This window comes from Apodemus sylvaticus, chromosome 20 (assembly GCF_947179515.1).
Source record: "Apodemus sylvaticus chromosome 20, mApoSyl1.1, whole genome shotgun sequence".
In the NCBI taxonomy this organism is placed as follows: Eukaryota; Metazoa; Chordata; class Mammalia; order Rodentia; family Muridae; genus Apodemus; species Apodemus sylvaticus.
In genome coordinates, this window is record NC_067491.1 from 22,490,454 (window position 1) to 22,510,253 (window position 19,800).

The following is a 19,800-nucleotide window of genomic DNA, read 5'->3' on the forward strand; positions in this document are numbered from 1 at the left end:
AATCTGAAAACCATTAGATTAAATATAATTCTGCGCACCGTAGTCAGTTTAGGTCAATTCAGCCTATTCAGGCCCCATTTCCTTGCTGAACACCTATAATTTGTCACATGTAATTATTTAAGGGAACCTTTTTTTTTTTTGCCACTGTAACTCTACAATTAATTGGAGAATAAATCATATGATAATTTGTTTGTCTGATGGCAAGCATCACCATCTTACATTGTCAAGGCCCTCCATCAGATTCTGGGCTTTCAATTTTAGCTCTGTTATCTTAAAGGTCAAGTGCTTCTAAGCCTTGAAGCTACCAACAGTGCTTCTACACTGGGAGTAATCTTCAGATATGTTTTTACTTATTGATCCCTTACTTTCACAGCAGCTTAAGGAGTCCCCACATCTTTGATCTTCAAGAAATCTTGGGAAAAAACCAATCACTAATCATTTCCCAGCACCGCTGGAATATGTACAGGATACGTCAGGACTATACACTATCATCTCTCTTCCCCTCCTATAGCCTGGCATATGGGTTTCAGCAAGAATCTAGCTGAAAGTAATGACAGTATTGCCCAGTTCACTGATTCCAGGATCTTACAGATCACAATGGTGAATTCTTGCCATGGTGTGTTTGAGTCAAGATCCACCCTGAAACAATTATGTCCAGTGATTCACTTCAAGGTGTATCACATAGATACATTCTATTATTTGGCATGAAAATAACTAATACTCTGGACACTGCTCTTAGGACTTTATCTGGATTAGTGATGTAATTCTAATAAAACCCTGTAAGGAAAGTATCACTGCTATCCCAACTTTATAGATGGAGGATGGAAGAAAAAAATAGGTATCACAACACTTGCAAAAATAGGAGCTTGAGAAATGGATCGATGATCGCGTTTAGCAACTCTTTGGAGGTGAGATTTGTATGCTCGCTAAGCTAGCATGAGGACCTGATTTCAGGTCCCAGAAACCATGAAAGAAGCCTGGTGTGCTCACACGAACACCTGTAACCCCAACACTAAGGGAAGGGACAAAGACCATAGGGTCACTGAGGCTTACGAGCCACAAACCTACATTCAGGTTCAGTGAGAGACCCTGTCTCAAAGGAATAAGATAAAGAATTCTGGCCTCCACATGCCAGCACATATATAGCATACACCACACACTCACGCATTCTCATATACACATATACACACACAATCCCACAACCCCCAGAAATTTGCTAAATATCACTAGTTATTAAATGAAGCCTAATCGTTCAGTCTCCATGACTAGACCCCTACAGGTCGGTCATTCTCAATCTTACTAATGATGTGACCCTCATTGTGGTGAGTCCCCCAACGAGAAAATTATTTCATTGCTACTTCATAACTGTAACTTTGCTACTGTTATGAATCATAATGTAAATATCTGATATATAGGATGTCTGATATGTGACCCTTGTGAAAGGACCATTTGACCCCCATGCGGGTCTTAACCCACGGAGTGAGAACAGCTGCTATAGGTTTTCTCAATCTGGCATTACTGGAATTTTCGACCAGATAGTTCTTGCTCGTTGGGGATTGCATTCATTACTTTTCTCAAATGACAAATGAAATTTACTTTTCTTGAATGACAAAGGCAAGGAAGGGAAGATTTCTTTTGTCTCGTGGTTTGAGAACACACGGTCACAGTGGGGAGACACAGGGACAGGAACATGAGCACACTGTCACAGTGGAGGAGACACTGGACAGGAACATGAGCACACTGTCACAGTGGAGGAGACACTGGACAGGAACATGAGCACACTGTCACAGTGGAGGAGACACAGGGACAGGAACATGAGCACACTGTCACAGTGGAGGAGACACAGGGACAGGAACATGAGCACATTGTCACAGTGGAGGAGACACAGGGACAGGAACATGAGCACACTGTCACAGTGGAGGAGACACTGGACAGGAACATGAGCACACTGTCACAGTGGAGGAGACACAGGGACAGGAACATGAGCACATTGTCACAGTGGAGGAGACACAGGGACAGGAACCTGAGCACACTGGTTACCCTGTGGACACAGGCAGGAAGCAGAGAGTGCCAAGCCCCAGTGCTCACAGTCCTTCCGCATCTTCTCTCAATCTGGGCCCCACTCCTTGAAACAGTGCCACTCACATGTACAGTGGACCCTCCGCTCTAGTAAACCCACCTAGGAAATCCCTCACGGGCCTGTCCTAAAATCCATCTTCTGGAGGATTCCAGAACCTGTCTGTTTAACGGTCACTATAAACCATCACAGAGCTGTACTGTAGCCTTGGGGAATGGTCCAGAGTATACTAGCATCTTTCTCCAAATGCTGCCTTTCAGGCAAGAGCAGCTCCACTGAGACTCACCACATGACACTGTGCCTTTCTCAAAAGCACAGGGCAACCATCTGCATAGCTACAGAGTAGATAAACTCTTTGCTCAAATCCACAGATCAATATCATCATTTATCAAATGGGTCCTCGCTCAAAACAGACCTTCTGTTTTCCCTTACCTCATCTGTGGTTCCCAAGTTTCCTCTTCCTTTTTCTCTTCCTAAGATGAAAGACGGTTTGCATAAGGCCACAGGCTACAGGTCACAGGTCACAGGTCACAGGTCAATCACTGAGGCATTAAAGGAGATGTGCAACTTCTTAGGCAGTAACAGCTTGATCTCAAAGCATGCTGCAGGGCACTTCAGATTCCTTTAATCACCTTGAGGGTGTGAGGAGAGGCAAACAGGCAGAATGTCAGTTGTTCCGTTTGCTTTGAAGAGGCTAGTTGCTGCCTTCTGTCCTAACTGTGGGTTAAAAAACCCTTGTGCTTCATGGAACTCTACAGAGTCTCTGGCCTTGCACGATGCTGGCCAGTGCAGTAGGATCTTGCAGACAGGAAAGCATTGAGAGTTTGATTGCACAGATTTTCTACATTTTCTTGGACTAAAGAAGACAGTGCGATAATCAGGGTGATGTTTTCTCAGCTTCCCAGCTCTCCCTCCCGATGCCTCTGAAAACTCCTGACAGGGTGAGCAGGCCTCACAGCCTGTGTGGGTAGGAATTCACACCTGATCAGTAAGCAGCTAGGGAACTGTTTGTGTGGAACTTTCTTAGCATGGATTCAACCTTAACAAGTCCCCTTATCTATAAAGCACCAAGCAAAGCAACACCTTTAAGAAGCCAGACTCTGCTCACCTGGAATTAAAGAGAGTCAACAGACACAGTACAGCAGGCTTTCCAAATTTCTCACACTGTTGCCACTTCCCCGGTAATGGCTTTGGCTAATACTGCCACCATACACTCTGTATTTGCCCATGCGCTCTGAGCTACTGTGTTCTCCCCCACTCCCAGCCTCCCTGCCGGCTATTGCAATAAAAATCTCAGTGAGACAGTCCACTAGTTATTTTTCTGTTGCTGCTACAAAACATCATGACCAAAGCAACTTATGAAAGAAAGCGTTTACTTGGGGACTTAACTTCAAGTTTCAGAGGGTGAGTCCATGACCATGGGGGTTGGGGGGGGAGGGAGGCATGGCCGTAGGCATCGTACTAGATTTGATTCAAGAGCACTAGGTAGAGAGAGATCCAACTGGAATAACATGGGTGTTTGAAACCCTAAAGCCTACCCTCAGTTACACAACTCCTCCAACAAGGCCACACCTCCCAATCCTCAAATACATAAACCTATAGGGACCATTCTCATTCAAATCATGACACAGAGAAATCAGGGGCCTTACTTCCTCTGCTAGACACTTACCCACAGGGAGACTCAGTGTTCACGCACACAGTGAGGACACTGGGTGTCTAGATAGACCGAAAGGTCTCCCACCAGATAGTTCTGGTTCCTTCCATTTGATTTTTAGCAGGGATTTCTGAGCTCTTTATTACATGCCATCTGCTATTCTAAATACTTTACCTGTATCATCACATATAAATGTTACAGTGCAATCTCTTTAAGAGAGTCACTATAGTCACCATGCTAAAGATGAAGGACAAGTCTAAGTCTACCATTCAGTTTAGAATGCCATCCTCATGAGGCCTTAACTGAAGCAAGAGGAGACTCAGCTAGACACTATAGGCACGCATCCATAACCAAGTCAAATGATTCCCCTAGGAACTTACCACAGGTCCTGGCCCACAAAGGGATCAAAGTGAATTAAATATATAAATGAAAGAATAAACTTGGTATCGTCATTATAAAGTCTGTTAAGAAGGATGAGAAGGGGCCAGAGAGAGGACTCAGCAGTTAAAAGTGCTTGCTTCCAGAGGACCAGAGTTCAGTTCCCAGCACTCACCTAGGGGAGCTCATCACTGCCTGTAATTCTAGTGCCCCCTTCTGGCGTCTACTTGTGACTACACTCACATGCACATACACAAACACAAAAACACGTAGCCAAAAGATAAAATGGGCAGGGTGTGGCACTGGATAGCATTTTATCCAAGCACGTGGGAAGCAGAGGCAGGCAGCTATCTATGGATTCAAGGCCAGCCTAGTATACTTAAGTTCAAGACCAGCTAGTCGTACATAAGACTACTCTCTTAATAAATAATATAAAACAAATCTTTCTATTTAAATAAGGAAAGAGGGGTGAGGGACATTAGAACACACTTAATATCTGAATTTCAAAAACACTGAAGGCTAAGATATCATATGGATTTCTAATTGGTCAAGATTACCCATTACCTGCTTTTTAAAAATAAATATGTTCACATGATGAAACAGTTTTAAAAATAACACATTTGCTGTGACTTTACTCTGGTAATTCTGGGACAGATGAGTTTCATTTTCTAATCCTGATCCATGTAATCAGGGAATATATTTTTGAAAGACCATATTTAACTGCAGTCTTATTTTGAACCATTTCACAAAAATGTTAAAATTTTTGGTAACCATCTCAGAAATCATGTTTTTATCAGATGAAATAATATTTTCTGATAATTTTGTCAAACATCAAAAAAAAAAAGAAAACATATTCTAGATGAGGAAAAAAATATCAAGTGAATACAAAGGTTTAGTCACATTTAAATAAAGTATCATTCTGCTGTCCTTTCCATGTAGTTCACAGAAAGAAAAGAAGAACAATTCTAGTACTCAAAAAACTGTGGCAGTAGATTGCAATGAATTTAGGCTATCCTGGGCTAAGTAGCGAATATAAGTCCAGCCTGGGCTACAAAGTGAGATCATATCTCTAAAACAGCTGTTTTCAACTTGTGAATTGTGATCTCTTCACCTAAGGCTATCTGAAAACACGGATATTTACATCACACTTCATAACAGTAGCAAAACTAAAGTTATGAACTAGCAACAAAAATAATTTATGGTAGTGGTGGTGGTGGTAGTGGGGGGTGATCCCAACTAGGAAGGTTGAGAACTACTGCTCTAAAACAAACAAACAAGCAAAATTCAAAACCCCCAAGTTACCATTATCTGTAACATATTATCTGTAAATGATGGCTCAAAATTCAACACGTCACCTTCACAACTCCCCTGATCATTGCCATTTTGAGGTAAATAAAGCAGATGCTGCACTATCTATATCAAGCCCGAGGTTACTCATCACAGAATAAATGCTTTGAAAATAAGGGGGAAGGTTTTGAAAAGTATCATGACCTGCAGGGGCTTGAGACTGAGCTGTCTGGGACAACGGGGAGAGCAGAAGCAGAAGGCACTCACGCTGGGGTCATGTGGGCCATAAGCTCTGATGGCAGTTCACCAGCATCCTGGAAACAGTGTCTTACTCCAGCCGACAGGGGAGATGGGTTAGTTCGTCTCCACAGGGAGCATTCTCGGCTTCAGCCATCATAGAACAGAAAGCTGTGGTTAATACCTTCTTCACACTCTGTCGGCATTCCCCTGGGTCTGAGGCACTGGCACCCTTGAGATGCTGGTGCTCATGCTAACAATACACACTCATAAAGGAGTACATGGGGCACATTCAGTCTTCCCAGCTAAGAGGAACACCCAGATCTCATTCCCACGAATCCCTCCTCCATGTAAATGCATACTCAACCCTAAGTGATTTTGTGTTGCCAACCTTTCTATATATTATGCACTGATAATAAAATAATCAGGTCCGGTGCTTCAAAATATATATACTGAAATTTAACTTGGATGTTGCTCCCCAAACACAATATGTCACAATGCATTTCTCCATAGCTTTATTTAGTCCTTGCATGTGTCTAAGAAACCCTGATCCCAGACTTTCTCTCTAGAAAATATTCAATAAGAGATATATGTGTTTGTACATGAATACATGCATGCATGGGTACAGGTAAATGTGTGTGGGTGCATTCATATGTGTGTGTGTGTGTGTGTGTGAGAGAGAGAGAGAGAGAGAGAGAGAGAGAGAGAAGGAGAGAGGGAGAGGGAGGGGAGTGGAAGGAGAGGGGGAGGGGGAAGGAGATGGAGAGGGAGGGAGAGGAGCAGGGGAAGGGAGAGGGAGAGACAGAGACAATCTCAGGTGCCATGCATCAGGAGTACTTCACCTTATTTTGGGGGGGACCTTCCTTATCTTTCACCTCCTTGGAGTCCACTCACTAGCCTAAACTGAGTAGCAAGTGAATCTCAGGGCTGCATCTGTTTTGACTTTTGCAGAACTGAGATTACAAGCACATCACCATAACCAGATTTACTTGTAATTCTTTATTTATGGAATTACAATATAATCACTTAATTCCCCCTCCCTTTCCTCATCCCAAACCCTTCTATACATCCCTTCTGCTTTCTTTCAAGTCCATGGCCTCTTTTTTCACACCCAGCATATTCTACGTATATATTTAGGATATATATCCTAAATACATAAATACAGCCTGCTCAGTCTACAGACTATACTTGTATAGTTTTCAGGGCTGACCATTTAGTTCTGAATCATAATTGTGTGATCTTCACTGGGGAACACTCTCCCACTCTCAGCCTTAGCCTATAGTTCTTTATATATATATATATATATAGGTTGGGGCCTCACAGTCTCTCCCCAACCACTTTGGAACACACGTTATTGTTGTTCTTATTCAGCTCATATGTAGGAAGACATGTTTGTGTGACTTTATGGGTAATGCTTCAGGCATGACTGAGGGACACAATCTCGCAGCAAACTCCCTGGCCATCTGGCTTTTACCATCTTCCTGCACTCTCTTCTACAATGTTCCCCCACTTTTGTGCAGAAGTATCCATTGGGATTGGGCTCAGTAACTGCATATCTTGATCGCTTGTGGTTTTCTGTAATGGCCTCTGTCTTTTGCAAAGAGAAGTGTCCTCAATGACAGCTAAGAACTACACTCATCTGTGGGTATAAGGACAGATATTTAGAATGTGATTAAGGATTCTGCTGGTTCAGTAAAGTGGCAGTTGTAAGTTCTCTTCCAAGATCTTCACTAGCCCTGTATACCCAGCTTTTCGTTTTTAACTAATGGGTTCTGAATATCAAACTCACAATACAAACACTTTACTGAATGAACAAGTGAAGCACTTATACTAATACATAATTTAGTCTCAGGCTAAAAAAGATATAAAATAGTTACTTTATATTAATTCATGAATCTACTCCTTTACAAATATCTATTGCTTACTTTCTATGCTAGGTATTGAAGCTACCCTGATGAAGGAAACATAGCCCCTAGTCTTGAATGTAACAGAAATTTTCAGGAAAGACAGAGCCAGTGACATGTTGCCTGCATAAGCTGGTTAGCGTTATATATTTAGGATATATATAAAGCAGTCCAGGGGAAAGGATGGAGTAGGGCATGGGAAATCCAGAAAGATAAGGTATGTCACGTGGAAGAATAGTGTGGTGCATTTCCAAACCCACAAGTCTGTTACAATAGGACAAGTGATGATATTTGTCCCCACTACTATATCTACATCTTCTTTTGAGGTAGACCAGATAGCTATAATAACTTCTGTTAATGTATATCCTACCTGACTACCACATTTTCTGTAGCCTTTATAACTATAGGCTTTTACCTCTTCCTGTTTCATCTGTATTCTCTTCCTCATGGTCTCCTCTGCAGTCTGGCTCCATAGAAATCTCCAGCTGCTCAGAATGTGTTATTATCACCACTCCGAGGCCAGCAGGACTGAGAGGGAAGGCTGGTGTCTACCATGCTGCTGCTTAAAAGTTCGACTGCCAGCTGCCTGGATTTCTCCAGCCCACAGAATTCCATTGCTCTTCTGTTAGGAAGAAAAGGATTACAGGATTAGTTTCATAACACCACTTCCAGCCTTCCATATATAGTCAGAGGAAGTAACTCACGGTGGCTTCTATGACAACTTCTAGTATTCAAGTCAGATTCCCCACTCAGACATCTGTCTGGAGAGGGGCAGCAGAGGTCTCAACCATGTAGCTGGGGTCAAGGGGTATATTATTACAGCTGAGAGCTTCAGGGGTTTACATCCCTTTTAGACGTGCCACAAACAGCAACCACAGCAAAGGGAATGAGGCACAGAACAGTTGTTCAAGCTAGAAAGCTAGAAGCACAGGGACACAGGAAATATGTCCTCCATGGGTAGGGCAAAGAGTCCTTGAAGTAAGCAGAACCACATTTCAACAGGAGCTTCTGACTCTGCCCCCAGCTAGTACTGCCTTTAACTGCCTAGAGGAAACAAATGGAATATGCGTATCAGAATCCTAGCTCTTTCAAGGTTTACCCACTCCAAGATATCACTCCTAAATCATTTATCATGGTTGCTAGCAATCCCAGCCTGACATTTCCAGGGCATCTACAGAAGTGCACGTGTTCCTTCCAACCCTGACCATCCTAGGAAAACTGGGTTGACCTTCTAAGATCTCAACCCATTTCTACCCATCGAGATCTTGTATAGATTAGTAGTTAGTAGGACACTTAGATAAATATTTTGAGATTTAGATCTGCAAGGAATAGAGGAGTCTTGCGTTATTAAAGTGATAAGGAGAGAGGGAATATGTTTGGTGGATGTGTAGGCAGGTATGAGGGAAGGGGGTGCCTCCGAGGGCCCATGCTGAGGTATCCCTTCCCCCTGAAGGACCAGCCATATATATAGTATAGAATAGAGTTTATCCAGGTATAGGTATAGTATAGAATATATATATGTGTATGTGTGTGTGTGTGTGTGTGTGTGTATGCGTATGCGTATGCGTATATGTATATGTATAGAATAGAGTTTATTATTTAGGGCATGGAGAGGGGAGTTGGGAGGGTAGTAGACACAGAGACAGGGAGAGAGAGGGAGAGAGAAGAGAGAGAGAGAGAGAGAGAGAGAGAGAGAGAGAGAGAGAGAGAGAGTAGAGTAGGACAGGACAGCCATGAGCACATGGAGAGGGGGGAGAGGGATGAGAGGACAGAGTGGGAACAGGAAGGCAACAGAGCAAGAGAGAGAGAGAGAGAGAGAGAGAGGCAAGCCTCCCCCTTTATAGTGAGTCAGGCATATCTGGTTGTTGCTAGGTAACTGAGGGGCGGAGCTTAGACAAAATGCTAACAAGGAGTTTGATTTGATGTGCGTGCGTAATGATGACAGAACACACCATTTGGGGAACTGTGAGGTATGGAAGAAAGACTGGGTTCAGGAGGCTGGGCACAGTCTCCTGTTTCTAGAAACCCTTAAACCTGGAGAGAAGCTTAGGCTTTGGGTTTCAGCTGGCCCTTGGGGAAGAAACTGGAGACATGAGCCTGGGGCTGTGCACAGGACCAATCAGTCCCACAGGGTTCCAGATGGTCCCACACTGAGATTCAGGGGAAATTGGAGCGCTAGGAGGGCGACCCCAACTGTAAAGCATTTGCACCTTGCAAGCACGAGTTCGATCCCTGGAACCCATAGAAAAGTGTGAGGTGTGATAGCATGTACTTGTAAACCCAGGACTGAGAAGGCAAAAAATAAAAGATCACTGGGGCTCTCTGGCCTACAAGTCTGACCTGATTAGAGAGCTTTAAGCTATTAAGAAATGTGATCTCAAGGGAAGTAGATGGTTTTCCCCATGGGTGGTGGAAAAGATTGTCCTCTCCCCTTTCTGTACATGGGCACACAGAAGGGGGGCGGGGACGGAGAAGGAGAGGAAGAAGGCAGAGAGAACAATAAAGCAATGGGGGTGGGGAAGGAGTGGTAAAAATGGTGAGTTTAGCTGTAGTGAGACCCGGAAGCAAGGATAACAAAGGCACTAAGGTGGAACAACCCAAGTACCTTTGAAAAGTGAATGCTAAGATTCTGTGTTACCAAGGATCAGAACTTTGAGCCAGGGCTCCTTCTGGAAAACGAAGGGAACCAGTCAAGCTCCGTGTTTTCATTTGAGAGAGACAAAATGCAATAGACATGCTCAGGAGGCAAAAATGAAAGCCTGAAGCATAAGCAAGACCATGATCAAGACAGCACCGTGAGACAGAAGCAGGAAAACTGCAAACTCCTGCATCCTGAGCCTGGCTCTCCTTAGTCTTAGAGCAGGATAGAGAGAAGGCAGCTGTAACTCTACCGACTCAGCATCCCTCAGGTGATGCACTACTCCGATGGGGTCTGTGTGTGGACTGAAAGATGGCACAAGATGGTTCGAACCTAATATTAATTTTAGTTTGTGTCAAGCCTGAAGTCAACCCTGCCCACTTCCTTCAGGACACGTGAAAGCCTGCTGAAAGCAATCATTCTCTCACACCCTTAGAATGGCTTCTAAAATGACAGAAATAAGGCAGAGGCAAAGGTGTAAAGAAACTGTAGCTCTTTGTCACTGCATGACGAGTGTTAAAATGAAGCACCTGCTATGGAAAATGGTGCAGCTATCCACCAAAATACTGACTCAGAACCACCGTGGGATGCAGCAAATCTATTTCTTTGTACATATTCAAAGTAATTGAGAGACTCTCAAAGAGATGCAGTATTCTAACAGCCATGTTTAGTGCAGTGCTACTCATGACACGTAAGGAGTGTTGTCAGCAGTCACACACAAAACACGGTAGAATACAGTGAAATCATGTACTGCCTTATAAAGAAAGATGTTCTAGTATAGGAAATGATTTGCTTAAATGCTGCCGATATTATGTTAGCTAAAATAGCCAACCAGAAGAGAATAGATACTGTATCATATTTTCATGACACGTCTAAAGTTGGCAGTTTGTAGATATTAAGAATAAAATGGCATCTACACTGATTGGGAGAAGGAAGAAATGAGGAGTTACTGTTTAATGAACAAAGAAGATCTTGAGTTCTACAAGATGAAAATATCCCAGGGATTGGTTTTTACCTCAGTGTCGATATACTGGACTTTAAAGTTATTCTTATGATAAATTTATATATTCTTATCAAAATAAAAGTAAAACCACGGTGCTGGGAAGACAAGTGAAGGGTATGAGAATTTAATTATGCAAGCATGAAGACTTGAGTCTAAATCCCCAGTACTCATGTAAAAAGCCAGCCATGGCCGTGTGTACTGGCAACCTCAGGGCTGAGGAGCAGAGGCTTGCTGCTCACAAGCCTGGTTCTAGGTCCAGGGAAAGACCCTGTCTCAAGGGAGTATATGGATAGCAAAAAAAGCAGAACACCAGACAACCATCTCTGGCCTCTATATACACAGGCATACACACAGACATCACACACCATGCACATAAATTTCTCTCTCTCTCTCTCTCTCTCTCTCTCTCTTTCTCTCTCTGTCTCTCTTTCTCTCTCTCCCTTTCTCCCTTTCTCCCTTCCTCCTTCCCTCTCTCTCCTTCCCTCTCTCATACACAGGAATGCACAAACCATTGTCCATGTGACAGGCAATTATAAAACAGACTTTCTTATACCTTATTATGAATTCATTTGTCAAATTAGTTCCATTCTCTGAAGGATAAAGTTATCAGTCTTCACAGGGAAGAGGAAGTAAGGTTTAGGAAAGGAATCCCTGAGGAAACACAGGCCTAGAGGAACACCGGTCTTCTAAGAAGATGTTAGGATGCTAAGGCAGCCATGGAAGGGGGCTGCTGGGAAGATGGGAGGCACGAGGAAAGAGGACCACAAAGAGACAGGAGCGAGTGCACCTCTGTGTATGTCATCCTTAAAGCCACTATCCTTAAGTGACCTCAGTAACTCAGAAGCAGTGAGAGCGGGCAAAGACTGCCCTGAGAAACACTAAGACTAATGTGGTCGCAGGGCAGGCACTCTGGCAGCGATACCACAGCTGAGCTTCCAGAACCCCAGAGGCCGGCCATGCTGCCTCCACGCTGCGACACGCCCACTGGACTTCCCAGGCCCAGCTGGCAGTTATTTTTAGACATGTTCCTCTTTCCATTATTGACAGCAACTGTCAAGTGAGGAGGGAGAACTTGGCCTAAAAGCCAAACACAAGTTCCCATTTTTAGGAGCTACTAAGGCTGGAGACAAGTGGCAGTTCCCCTGGTCCTTGGCTCTCTGTGAAGAACACAGTCTGTCGGCCTTCGCCAGGAAAGTGGCTTCCGTGTTGGGGACTCTGGTTAGTAAAGGGTAGCTGGCGTTAGCTTTGATGCTGCCCCACAGGATGAGTCCTACCTGAAGGGCTCTCAGTGCCCTGCCCGAGCCGGCCCTGGTGCTTGCCCTACCATCGGCAGGACTCTAAGCCTGAGACTGTGTAGGCCTTGCCCACTGTTGACAATGGCCAGTCTTTCCCGAAATGTAGCTCTGAGTTTCATCCCTCGGAACAGACCTGGGATGCACAGATAGGAAGGAGAAGGCTTTCCTCAGGAAATACAGTTGTACCCCTCTAAAGCATAGGCTTCCGTCATTTGAGTAGGTAAACCATTATGTACTGCCTATGCTCATTCCCATTTAATCAATGATTCTGACTGAAGTTTGATTCCTGAGAGGACATTAATTGCTATTTACACCTTCTTGAAGTTCCTCATGCAGAGGCCTGAGGCTCCCACCCAGCTCCAATGTGGGATGGACAGAGTAGTATTGGGGCAGTCATGGACGTGGTTTGGTCAAGGACAATCCCTGGCTTCAGGCAGGAATCTTGGACATAATAGGGAAGTAGGTTAAAGCAGGAATTTTTATCCTTGGGTGGAGTGCTAAGAGTGTCCTTGACTATGGTCAAGGTTAACTTCTCCCAGATAGCCAGGATCCTGTTCCACCTAGGGTGGAGTAAAGGTTAAGTTCATTGTTCCTCCAGGTCTAGGAATTGCTGAATTAAGCAGGTGACCCACCCAGCTGCCGGAACAGTCAAGACGAGAACCTCCAAGAGAAGCTAGACAACTTCCACCGGAACTCAGCCTGGAGTCTAGGGGGAAGGGTTTGCCCAAACTGTTAAAAGGTCTGGCGCCATTAAAGTTTCGGGCTTTGATCAGTGAATATTGTCTTGGCCCTTTTTCTTTTTGCCCCTTCCCTATCCATCCCTCAACTTCTGTTCCAGCAACCCAGTTCATAATAGCTGCAGGCAGTTAAGGAATACAACAGTGGGAGCCCCCCTCTAATTGTCTGCCCAGCCCGAGTTGGCTCTAGCTGACACACCAGTTGTCTCAGTCTCAACTTACTGACATATTTGTCAAGGTTAGAAACCTCAGGTGATGTGGACTACCAAAGACAGAATCCAAGCTTCCTGAGGGTGTGTGTGTGTGTGTGTGTGTGTATACATGCTCACATGCATGCGTGTATACATCTGACTGTCTCTCCTTTTGAGTCACTAGGAAGCTTTAACCTTTCATTCCAACCTTACAGCTTCCCTAAGGCCCCATCCATCCTCTACCTCCCCATGTGGGAAACCGTTCAGTCACTGAGAGTGGTAGCATGAAACCCTGATTCATTCAAGCTGATTTTGCTTTCAAACTTGATAAAATTGTAGAATTCAGTCCAGCTTGGCTAACGTTAGGAGACAAGATCTCCATTTGAAATAGTTCACAGATATTAAATACGGATAGTGCGTGGCAAACAAAACCTGGACCCAGCGCCACCTCTGCCCATTGTTAGCAAATGTCCTTTCCATGGCACCCCCAAAAGAGGCAAGATGGGGAGCATGATCAGATGCTGGCATTGGAATCAACAGGGTAGAAACCAAAGGCTCATTTGTGTTTTATTATCAACAATGGAAAACTGAATCAGACTACTCAGCAGTGGGCAGGGGGCCAGCGCAGATCGATTAGATCTGCATTCTTGTGGTTTTTCCATTCAGGGAGAAGCTGGAATGTGGAAGAGAAGCAGAACTGGCATGGCGGTCAGCACCTGTGCGTGCCTGTCTCCAGCATCTCTTCAAGTGAACAAGCGGGGACTAGACTCTAGTCACTGGAGGAAGGCAGGAAATAAGAAAGACACAGCCAGGCTTGCACCAAGGCCAAGTTTAACTGGGCAAACATATTCTTCATTGGCCACCTGAAGACAGACCTCCCTCCTACCCCAGCATATGCTCTGTTAGAAGGTGCCCTATTTGGAAACAAAACTAAGAAATGGGTTGACATTTCTGTGCATATTTTCCTGAAGTAAGCTTCACACCCTTGGGCCTGGAAGAAACCAAAGGGCTATCCCAGAAGAAGTTTCCTTTGGACCGATCATCCAAAGATAAATGAAGAAGGTGCCCAGCATCCATATAAAATCTAGGCATGGCATCTGTAGCCCAGCACTGAGGTTGGAGGGTACAGATATGAGCTAATCCTTGGAGTTCATTGGCGGCCTGGCTTAGCCAAAACAATGAGTGCCAGGATCAGGGAGAGACCCTGTGTCAAAAAAAATAGCATGGAGAATAATCAGATACACCCAACATTGGCCTCTGATCTCCTCACTCATACATGCATGCACACACTCATGTGAATGTAACACACACACAGAAAGAGAAAGATGATAGATAGATAGATAGATAGATAGATAGATAGATAGATAGATAGATAGATAGAAATAGATTTCTTTGATCCATCTTTCTTTCCTTGCAGAGCACCACAGGCTACGTCAATCATCTTGGCCCACCATCACCATGATGCCTCACCATCTCGTTTCTCAGGGCGCCTTCCGCCTCCCCCCAAACCTGTGTAGTGTAGGGAATAAGCTCAGCACTGCTGAACATCTAGGTTTCTTCTTCCTTTGCTTGAAACTGAACTTGAGAAACCAAAGGCCTAGATCCTAGACCTTGTCAGTTTCCCTGGTTTCAGCACCAAATTGCATCTTAATATTCAGGTTTGGAGAACCTAGGAAGAGCATCCATTCATATCCACATTACAAATCAATTGAGACCGAGTGTAGAGTTGTCTAAAGATCCACAAAATGCTAAAGCCAGGGAATTATTAAACGCTTTAGTGTGCCTGGCTTGGTGGTGCATCCTTTTCATTCCCAGAATGTGGAGTATGGGGCAGGGAGATCTCTACGAGTTGGAGGCCAACTGGTCTAGATATCTAGTTCCCTGTGGGTCAAGACTGAACAGTGAGAACCTGTCTCAAGAATGAAACAAAGTAAAATAAGTGAGCCTCAATCTGTAACATCAGTGTATTTTGGTTTTGTTGAGACACCATGACCAAAGCAATGTAGAAAAGCATTTAATTTGGGGTTCACTGTTCCAGAGGGTAGTGGGTTCACAGCTATCATGGCAACAGCAAGCAGGCATGGCACTGGAGCAGTAGCTGAGAGCTTATATCTGATCCACAAGCAGGAGGCAGAGAAAGAGAGACAGCTGGGAACGATATGAGCTTTTGAAACATCAAAGCCCAGCCCAGGGACACGTGTTCTCCCTTTGCCACTCCTCCTAATCCTTCCAAACCAGTTCTACCAACTGAGAACAAGCACTCAAACCTACAGGACCATTCTCACTCAAACTAACTCAGCCTCCAAATCCAAACAGCAGAATTAACCAGATCTGTGCAGACACGCAGAACTAGAAACTAGAAAGTTCCAACCTCATCCCCACTCAAAGGCAAGCTGCTGAGGAGCGGGGCCTGACAACACACATGGCCTTGAGCCGCACTGAACTGCACATGCGCACTTCAGAACAGTCAGGAGTACTACAGCAATGGCTGTCTCAGACAGCAGCCGGGAAGGAATAGCCTCCCCAAAACATTCAGCCAAATGAAGCAAATGTTCCCTGCATTACACTTGCTGAGCCCGAAGGTCTGTGTCCCTAGGTGGAATATAAAGTTTTTGCAGCCAAAGACTCTCTACTATGCACTGCCGTGTGAGTGACACATGCCTTTGTGAGCTGCCCAGTAAACGAACATATGGCAACAGATAAAATTAGTCAATTGTCTAAAATAAGTACCGTTGACAATTATTTCAGAACACCCCAATTCCCACACCATGGTGTCTGAGTATTGATCAATAAACATCTAAATCAGAAGTCAGCTTTGAGTTTGAGGCTAGCCAAAGCTACATAGTGAGACCCTGTCATGGCAGAGATAGAGGAGGAGGAGAGAGAAGAAAAGGAGAAGGAAGCGAGGAGGAAGAGGAGGAGCAGGTTCAAGATTCATATACACAATACAATGTGCATCTGAAAGCTGCCTCATCCTGTGGGTATTAGGGAAATAGCTTTTGTTCATCCTTGGTAAAACAAAGATGAGACTGCTCTACTTACCAAGAAGGAAGTATTGAAAAGGCAAGAAACCCATCCCCATAGGAAAAAAGTAACAAGAATATAAAGTATCTCTCCTCAAAAGTCACCAGAAAAGTCAGCTGGGCTCTCAGAGAACTTTGAATAGCCCTGTCCCCTTCCCAAACTGCAGATCTCATCCTTCCTCTGAGAAGAAGCACCTGTGATGCACCGAGCCTTCCTTTCACAGGCCCGAGCCTTCCAGGTTTGCAGAATGGAGATGCTGTTCTAGTGGATAAGCCCTCAAGGACCTAAAACTAAAATCCAGGAACTCATGCATGTGTCCCGGGGCCATGGGTCTGTGCTTGAAGGAGGTAACTGGTTTCCAGCCACAGCATCACATGAGAAGGGAGGAGACACGCGGACACTAAGAACTTCATCCATCCAGGAGAATTGGTTAATTACACTAACCTGTTTAATCTTATGTTAGCTCCCTTTTGTCAGTAATGGTTATTGTTGCTGTAAACATAAACTAGTTATAGTCTTACCTTTGCTACAAAAGAAACAACTTTTTCACAACAACAGCAGGCACAATTGGTTTTCTAATTACACTCTAATTATATAATTTACATACACATTTCTAATTATGTATTTATATGTTCTAATCATATATTACTCATAATATATATTTATATAATATGTAAAGATATATTTATATGTATTCTAATTATAATGTAATATGTTTGTTTGTTTGTTGGTGCATTTTTCAAGATGGGGTTTCTCTGTGTAGCCCTGGACATCCTGGAACTCACTCTATAGAGCAGGCTGGCCTTGAACTCAGAGATTTGCCTGCCTCTGACTCCTGAATGCTGGAATTAAAGGCATGTACCACCACCACCAAGCTATACATATTTCTAATTATATAATTGTAATTATATTTCTTATATAAAGACATTAGATTAAATTATAAACCCAACATTTAGGACAGCAGTAGACAATGCAGGTGGAAAACCAATTTTCATGACATTGCTTTTCATTTTGTATTTCTTTTATTTCACTAGTTGTTGTTGTTATTATTTGATAGCTGAGATGGCTTTGAGGTTGCAATCTTCCAGCATCAGCCTTCTGAGTATTGAGATTATGGGTGTGCGCTATCGTTCTGGACATAGCTGAATTTTTTGTCATTTGGTTTTTTGTTTTAGTTATGTTGGCCTAAGGATTTTTAATTTTTTTTTAATTATTTACCTTTATATTTACTGAATCATTTCCACTTTAATCCCAAATAAACTAATAGGTTGAGAACAGGTAAGAAAAGACAGGCCTAATCTATGAATCCATACCTCATCGATTAACTTGAACTGCTCATTCCTGAAACACTTCAGATGCCTACTTCACACAGATCTCTGTCTAAGAAAACCTCCCATAACACAGGCTGAATGAGAAGCAGCTCTCTTCAGAGAGTTCTAAGTCTAATAATCTGAAAGTTACACCAATGAAGGAAGATAGACACACACAATTCCATCCAATAAAACCCAGAACACCAAGTAAATTCAGGAGAGCCCAACCGCTCTGAGCCCTCTCTCCCGGAAGGCTGGCCTGCAGAATGAATGAGAGTGACATCAGAAAGCCAAGAGCTCTAAAAATCTCTGAAGCAGGACATCCAATTCTGTAGATATGTCTGGGTAACAGGGCGTCCCTCTACACTACGCTTTCTATCTTGACAAGAGATGAGCCAAACTTAGAATTTGTAGACATAGCACTAGAGCTTTAAATTTTCTGTCAAAAATGCCAGCCAGCTCCTTGCAAGAACTTGCTGCTGTGATTTCATCTTGAGAAAATGACAGGCAGCCATTTGAAAAGAGGAGTGTTTACTGTGAGTGTGTCACCTCGTCCATATCAATCAGGAAAGACATTTCCTCCTCTTTGAACTAATTTGATTTGGTTTGCTCAGAGGCCTCATCTGCTTCCCTCCACCTTCATTTCAAAGGCCCTGGGAACTCAGCCCGCAGCCCATGTAGGTTCCAAATCAGCTTCTTTGTGTTTCTTCCCTGGCCTCTCAGGTCAGTCTTTGGGTCTATTCCACACCAGCCATTTTTATTTGCCAATTGTTCTACAACTCCAAGACAAAGAAATGTTACTTCGAATTACAAAGAGTCAAGAGAGGTGTGTAATCTGCTGAATCGTTCAAAAGAAATGCAAATGGAGGAATGGTTTTGGATCTATTGGCAGAAGGATCATCCAGGAATGTGGACCAGAGATGTAAGCTTGAGAAACAGGGTGATCATGTGGAAAGAAAACGCCTGCTTCACATCGAAGACACTCCTTTTATTTACTTATTTATTTTTGTTGTTATTTGGTTTTCAAGACAGGGTTTCCCCATATAGCAGCAATTCTAGGTGTCCTGGAACTTGCTTTGTAGACCGGGCTGGTCTAGAACTCACAAAGATCCAGCTGCCTTTGCTTCCCAAGTACTGGGGTCAAAGGTATGTGCTCCCATGTCTGGATGAGAAGACTTTCTTTAAATTCTACTTCTGTTTGTTAGTCATGTGACCCTGGACAGAATCTTCATCTTCAAATGCTGAGCAGAAGTGTTGAATCCTTGAGAATGGAGCGATATCATGAAATCCCCTGAACTTCTTTACATGGTTTCTAAGTGTAACCATGTGTTTTCTCTTTCTGTGTTTTCAACCAACTTTAAAACTCTAATTCTTAATAATGAAAAAAGAATACCATTCTTCTAGTGTGTGTGTGCAAGGTGTATGTTTGATCTCTATAAGTATGTTGTTGTTGTTCCTGGGTTTCGGCACCAAATGTTGGATTCACAAAGAGAGAGAGAGAGGTTTAGAGAATGGTATAAGGCACTGTAGGAAGGGGGTGCTTAGGTGGGCCCATGCCCAGGCACACACAGACATGGTATAGAATAGAGGTTATTCAGGGCAGAGGGTAGAGGAGGCAGAGAAAGGGAGAGAGAGAGAGAGAGAGAGAGAGAGAGAGGAGAAGTGGAGGCTGGCCAGAGGGGGGAGGGGAGGAGAGCCCAAGAGGGCAGAAAGGAGAGAGTGCCAAGAGGCAAGAATGATGAGAGAGAGAGAGAGAGGAGGGCTACTACGCAACCCCTTTTATAGTGGGTCAGGTCTACCTGGCTGTTGCCAGGCAACTATGGGGAGGGGCCTACCTGGCTATTGCCAGGTAATTGTGGGGTGGAGCTTAAACAGAATACTAACACATGTAGGAGGCGGTCCATGTAAGCCATAGGATAACATCAATGCATTGCTCAATCCCGCCTTTTCCCTCCTGTCTCTACCCTCCTCCAAGTGCTGGCATTACAGGTATACCCACAACCATGCTTGGCTTTTTACATGGATCCTCAGGATTTGAACACGGGCCCTCAGGAATACCACAGCA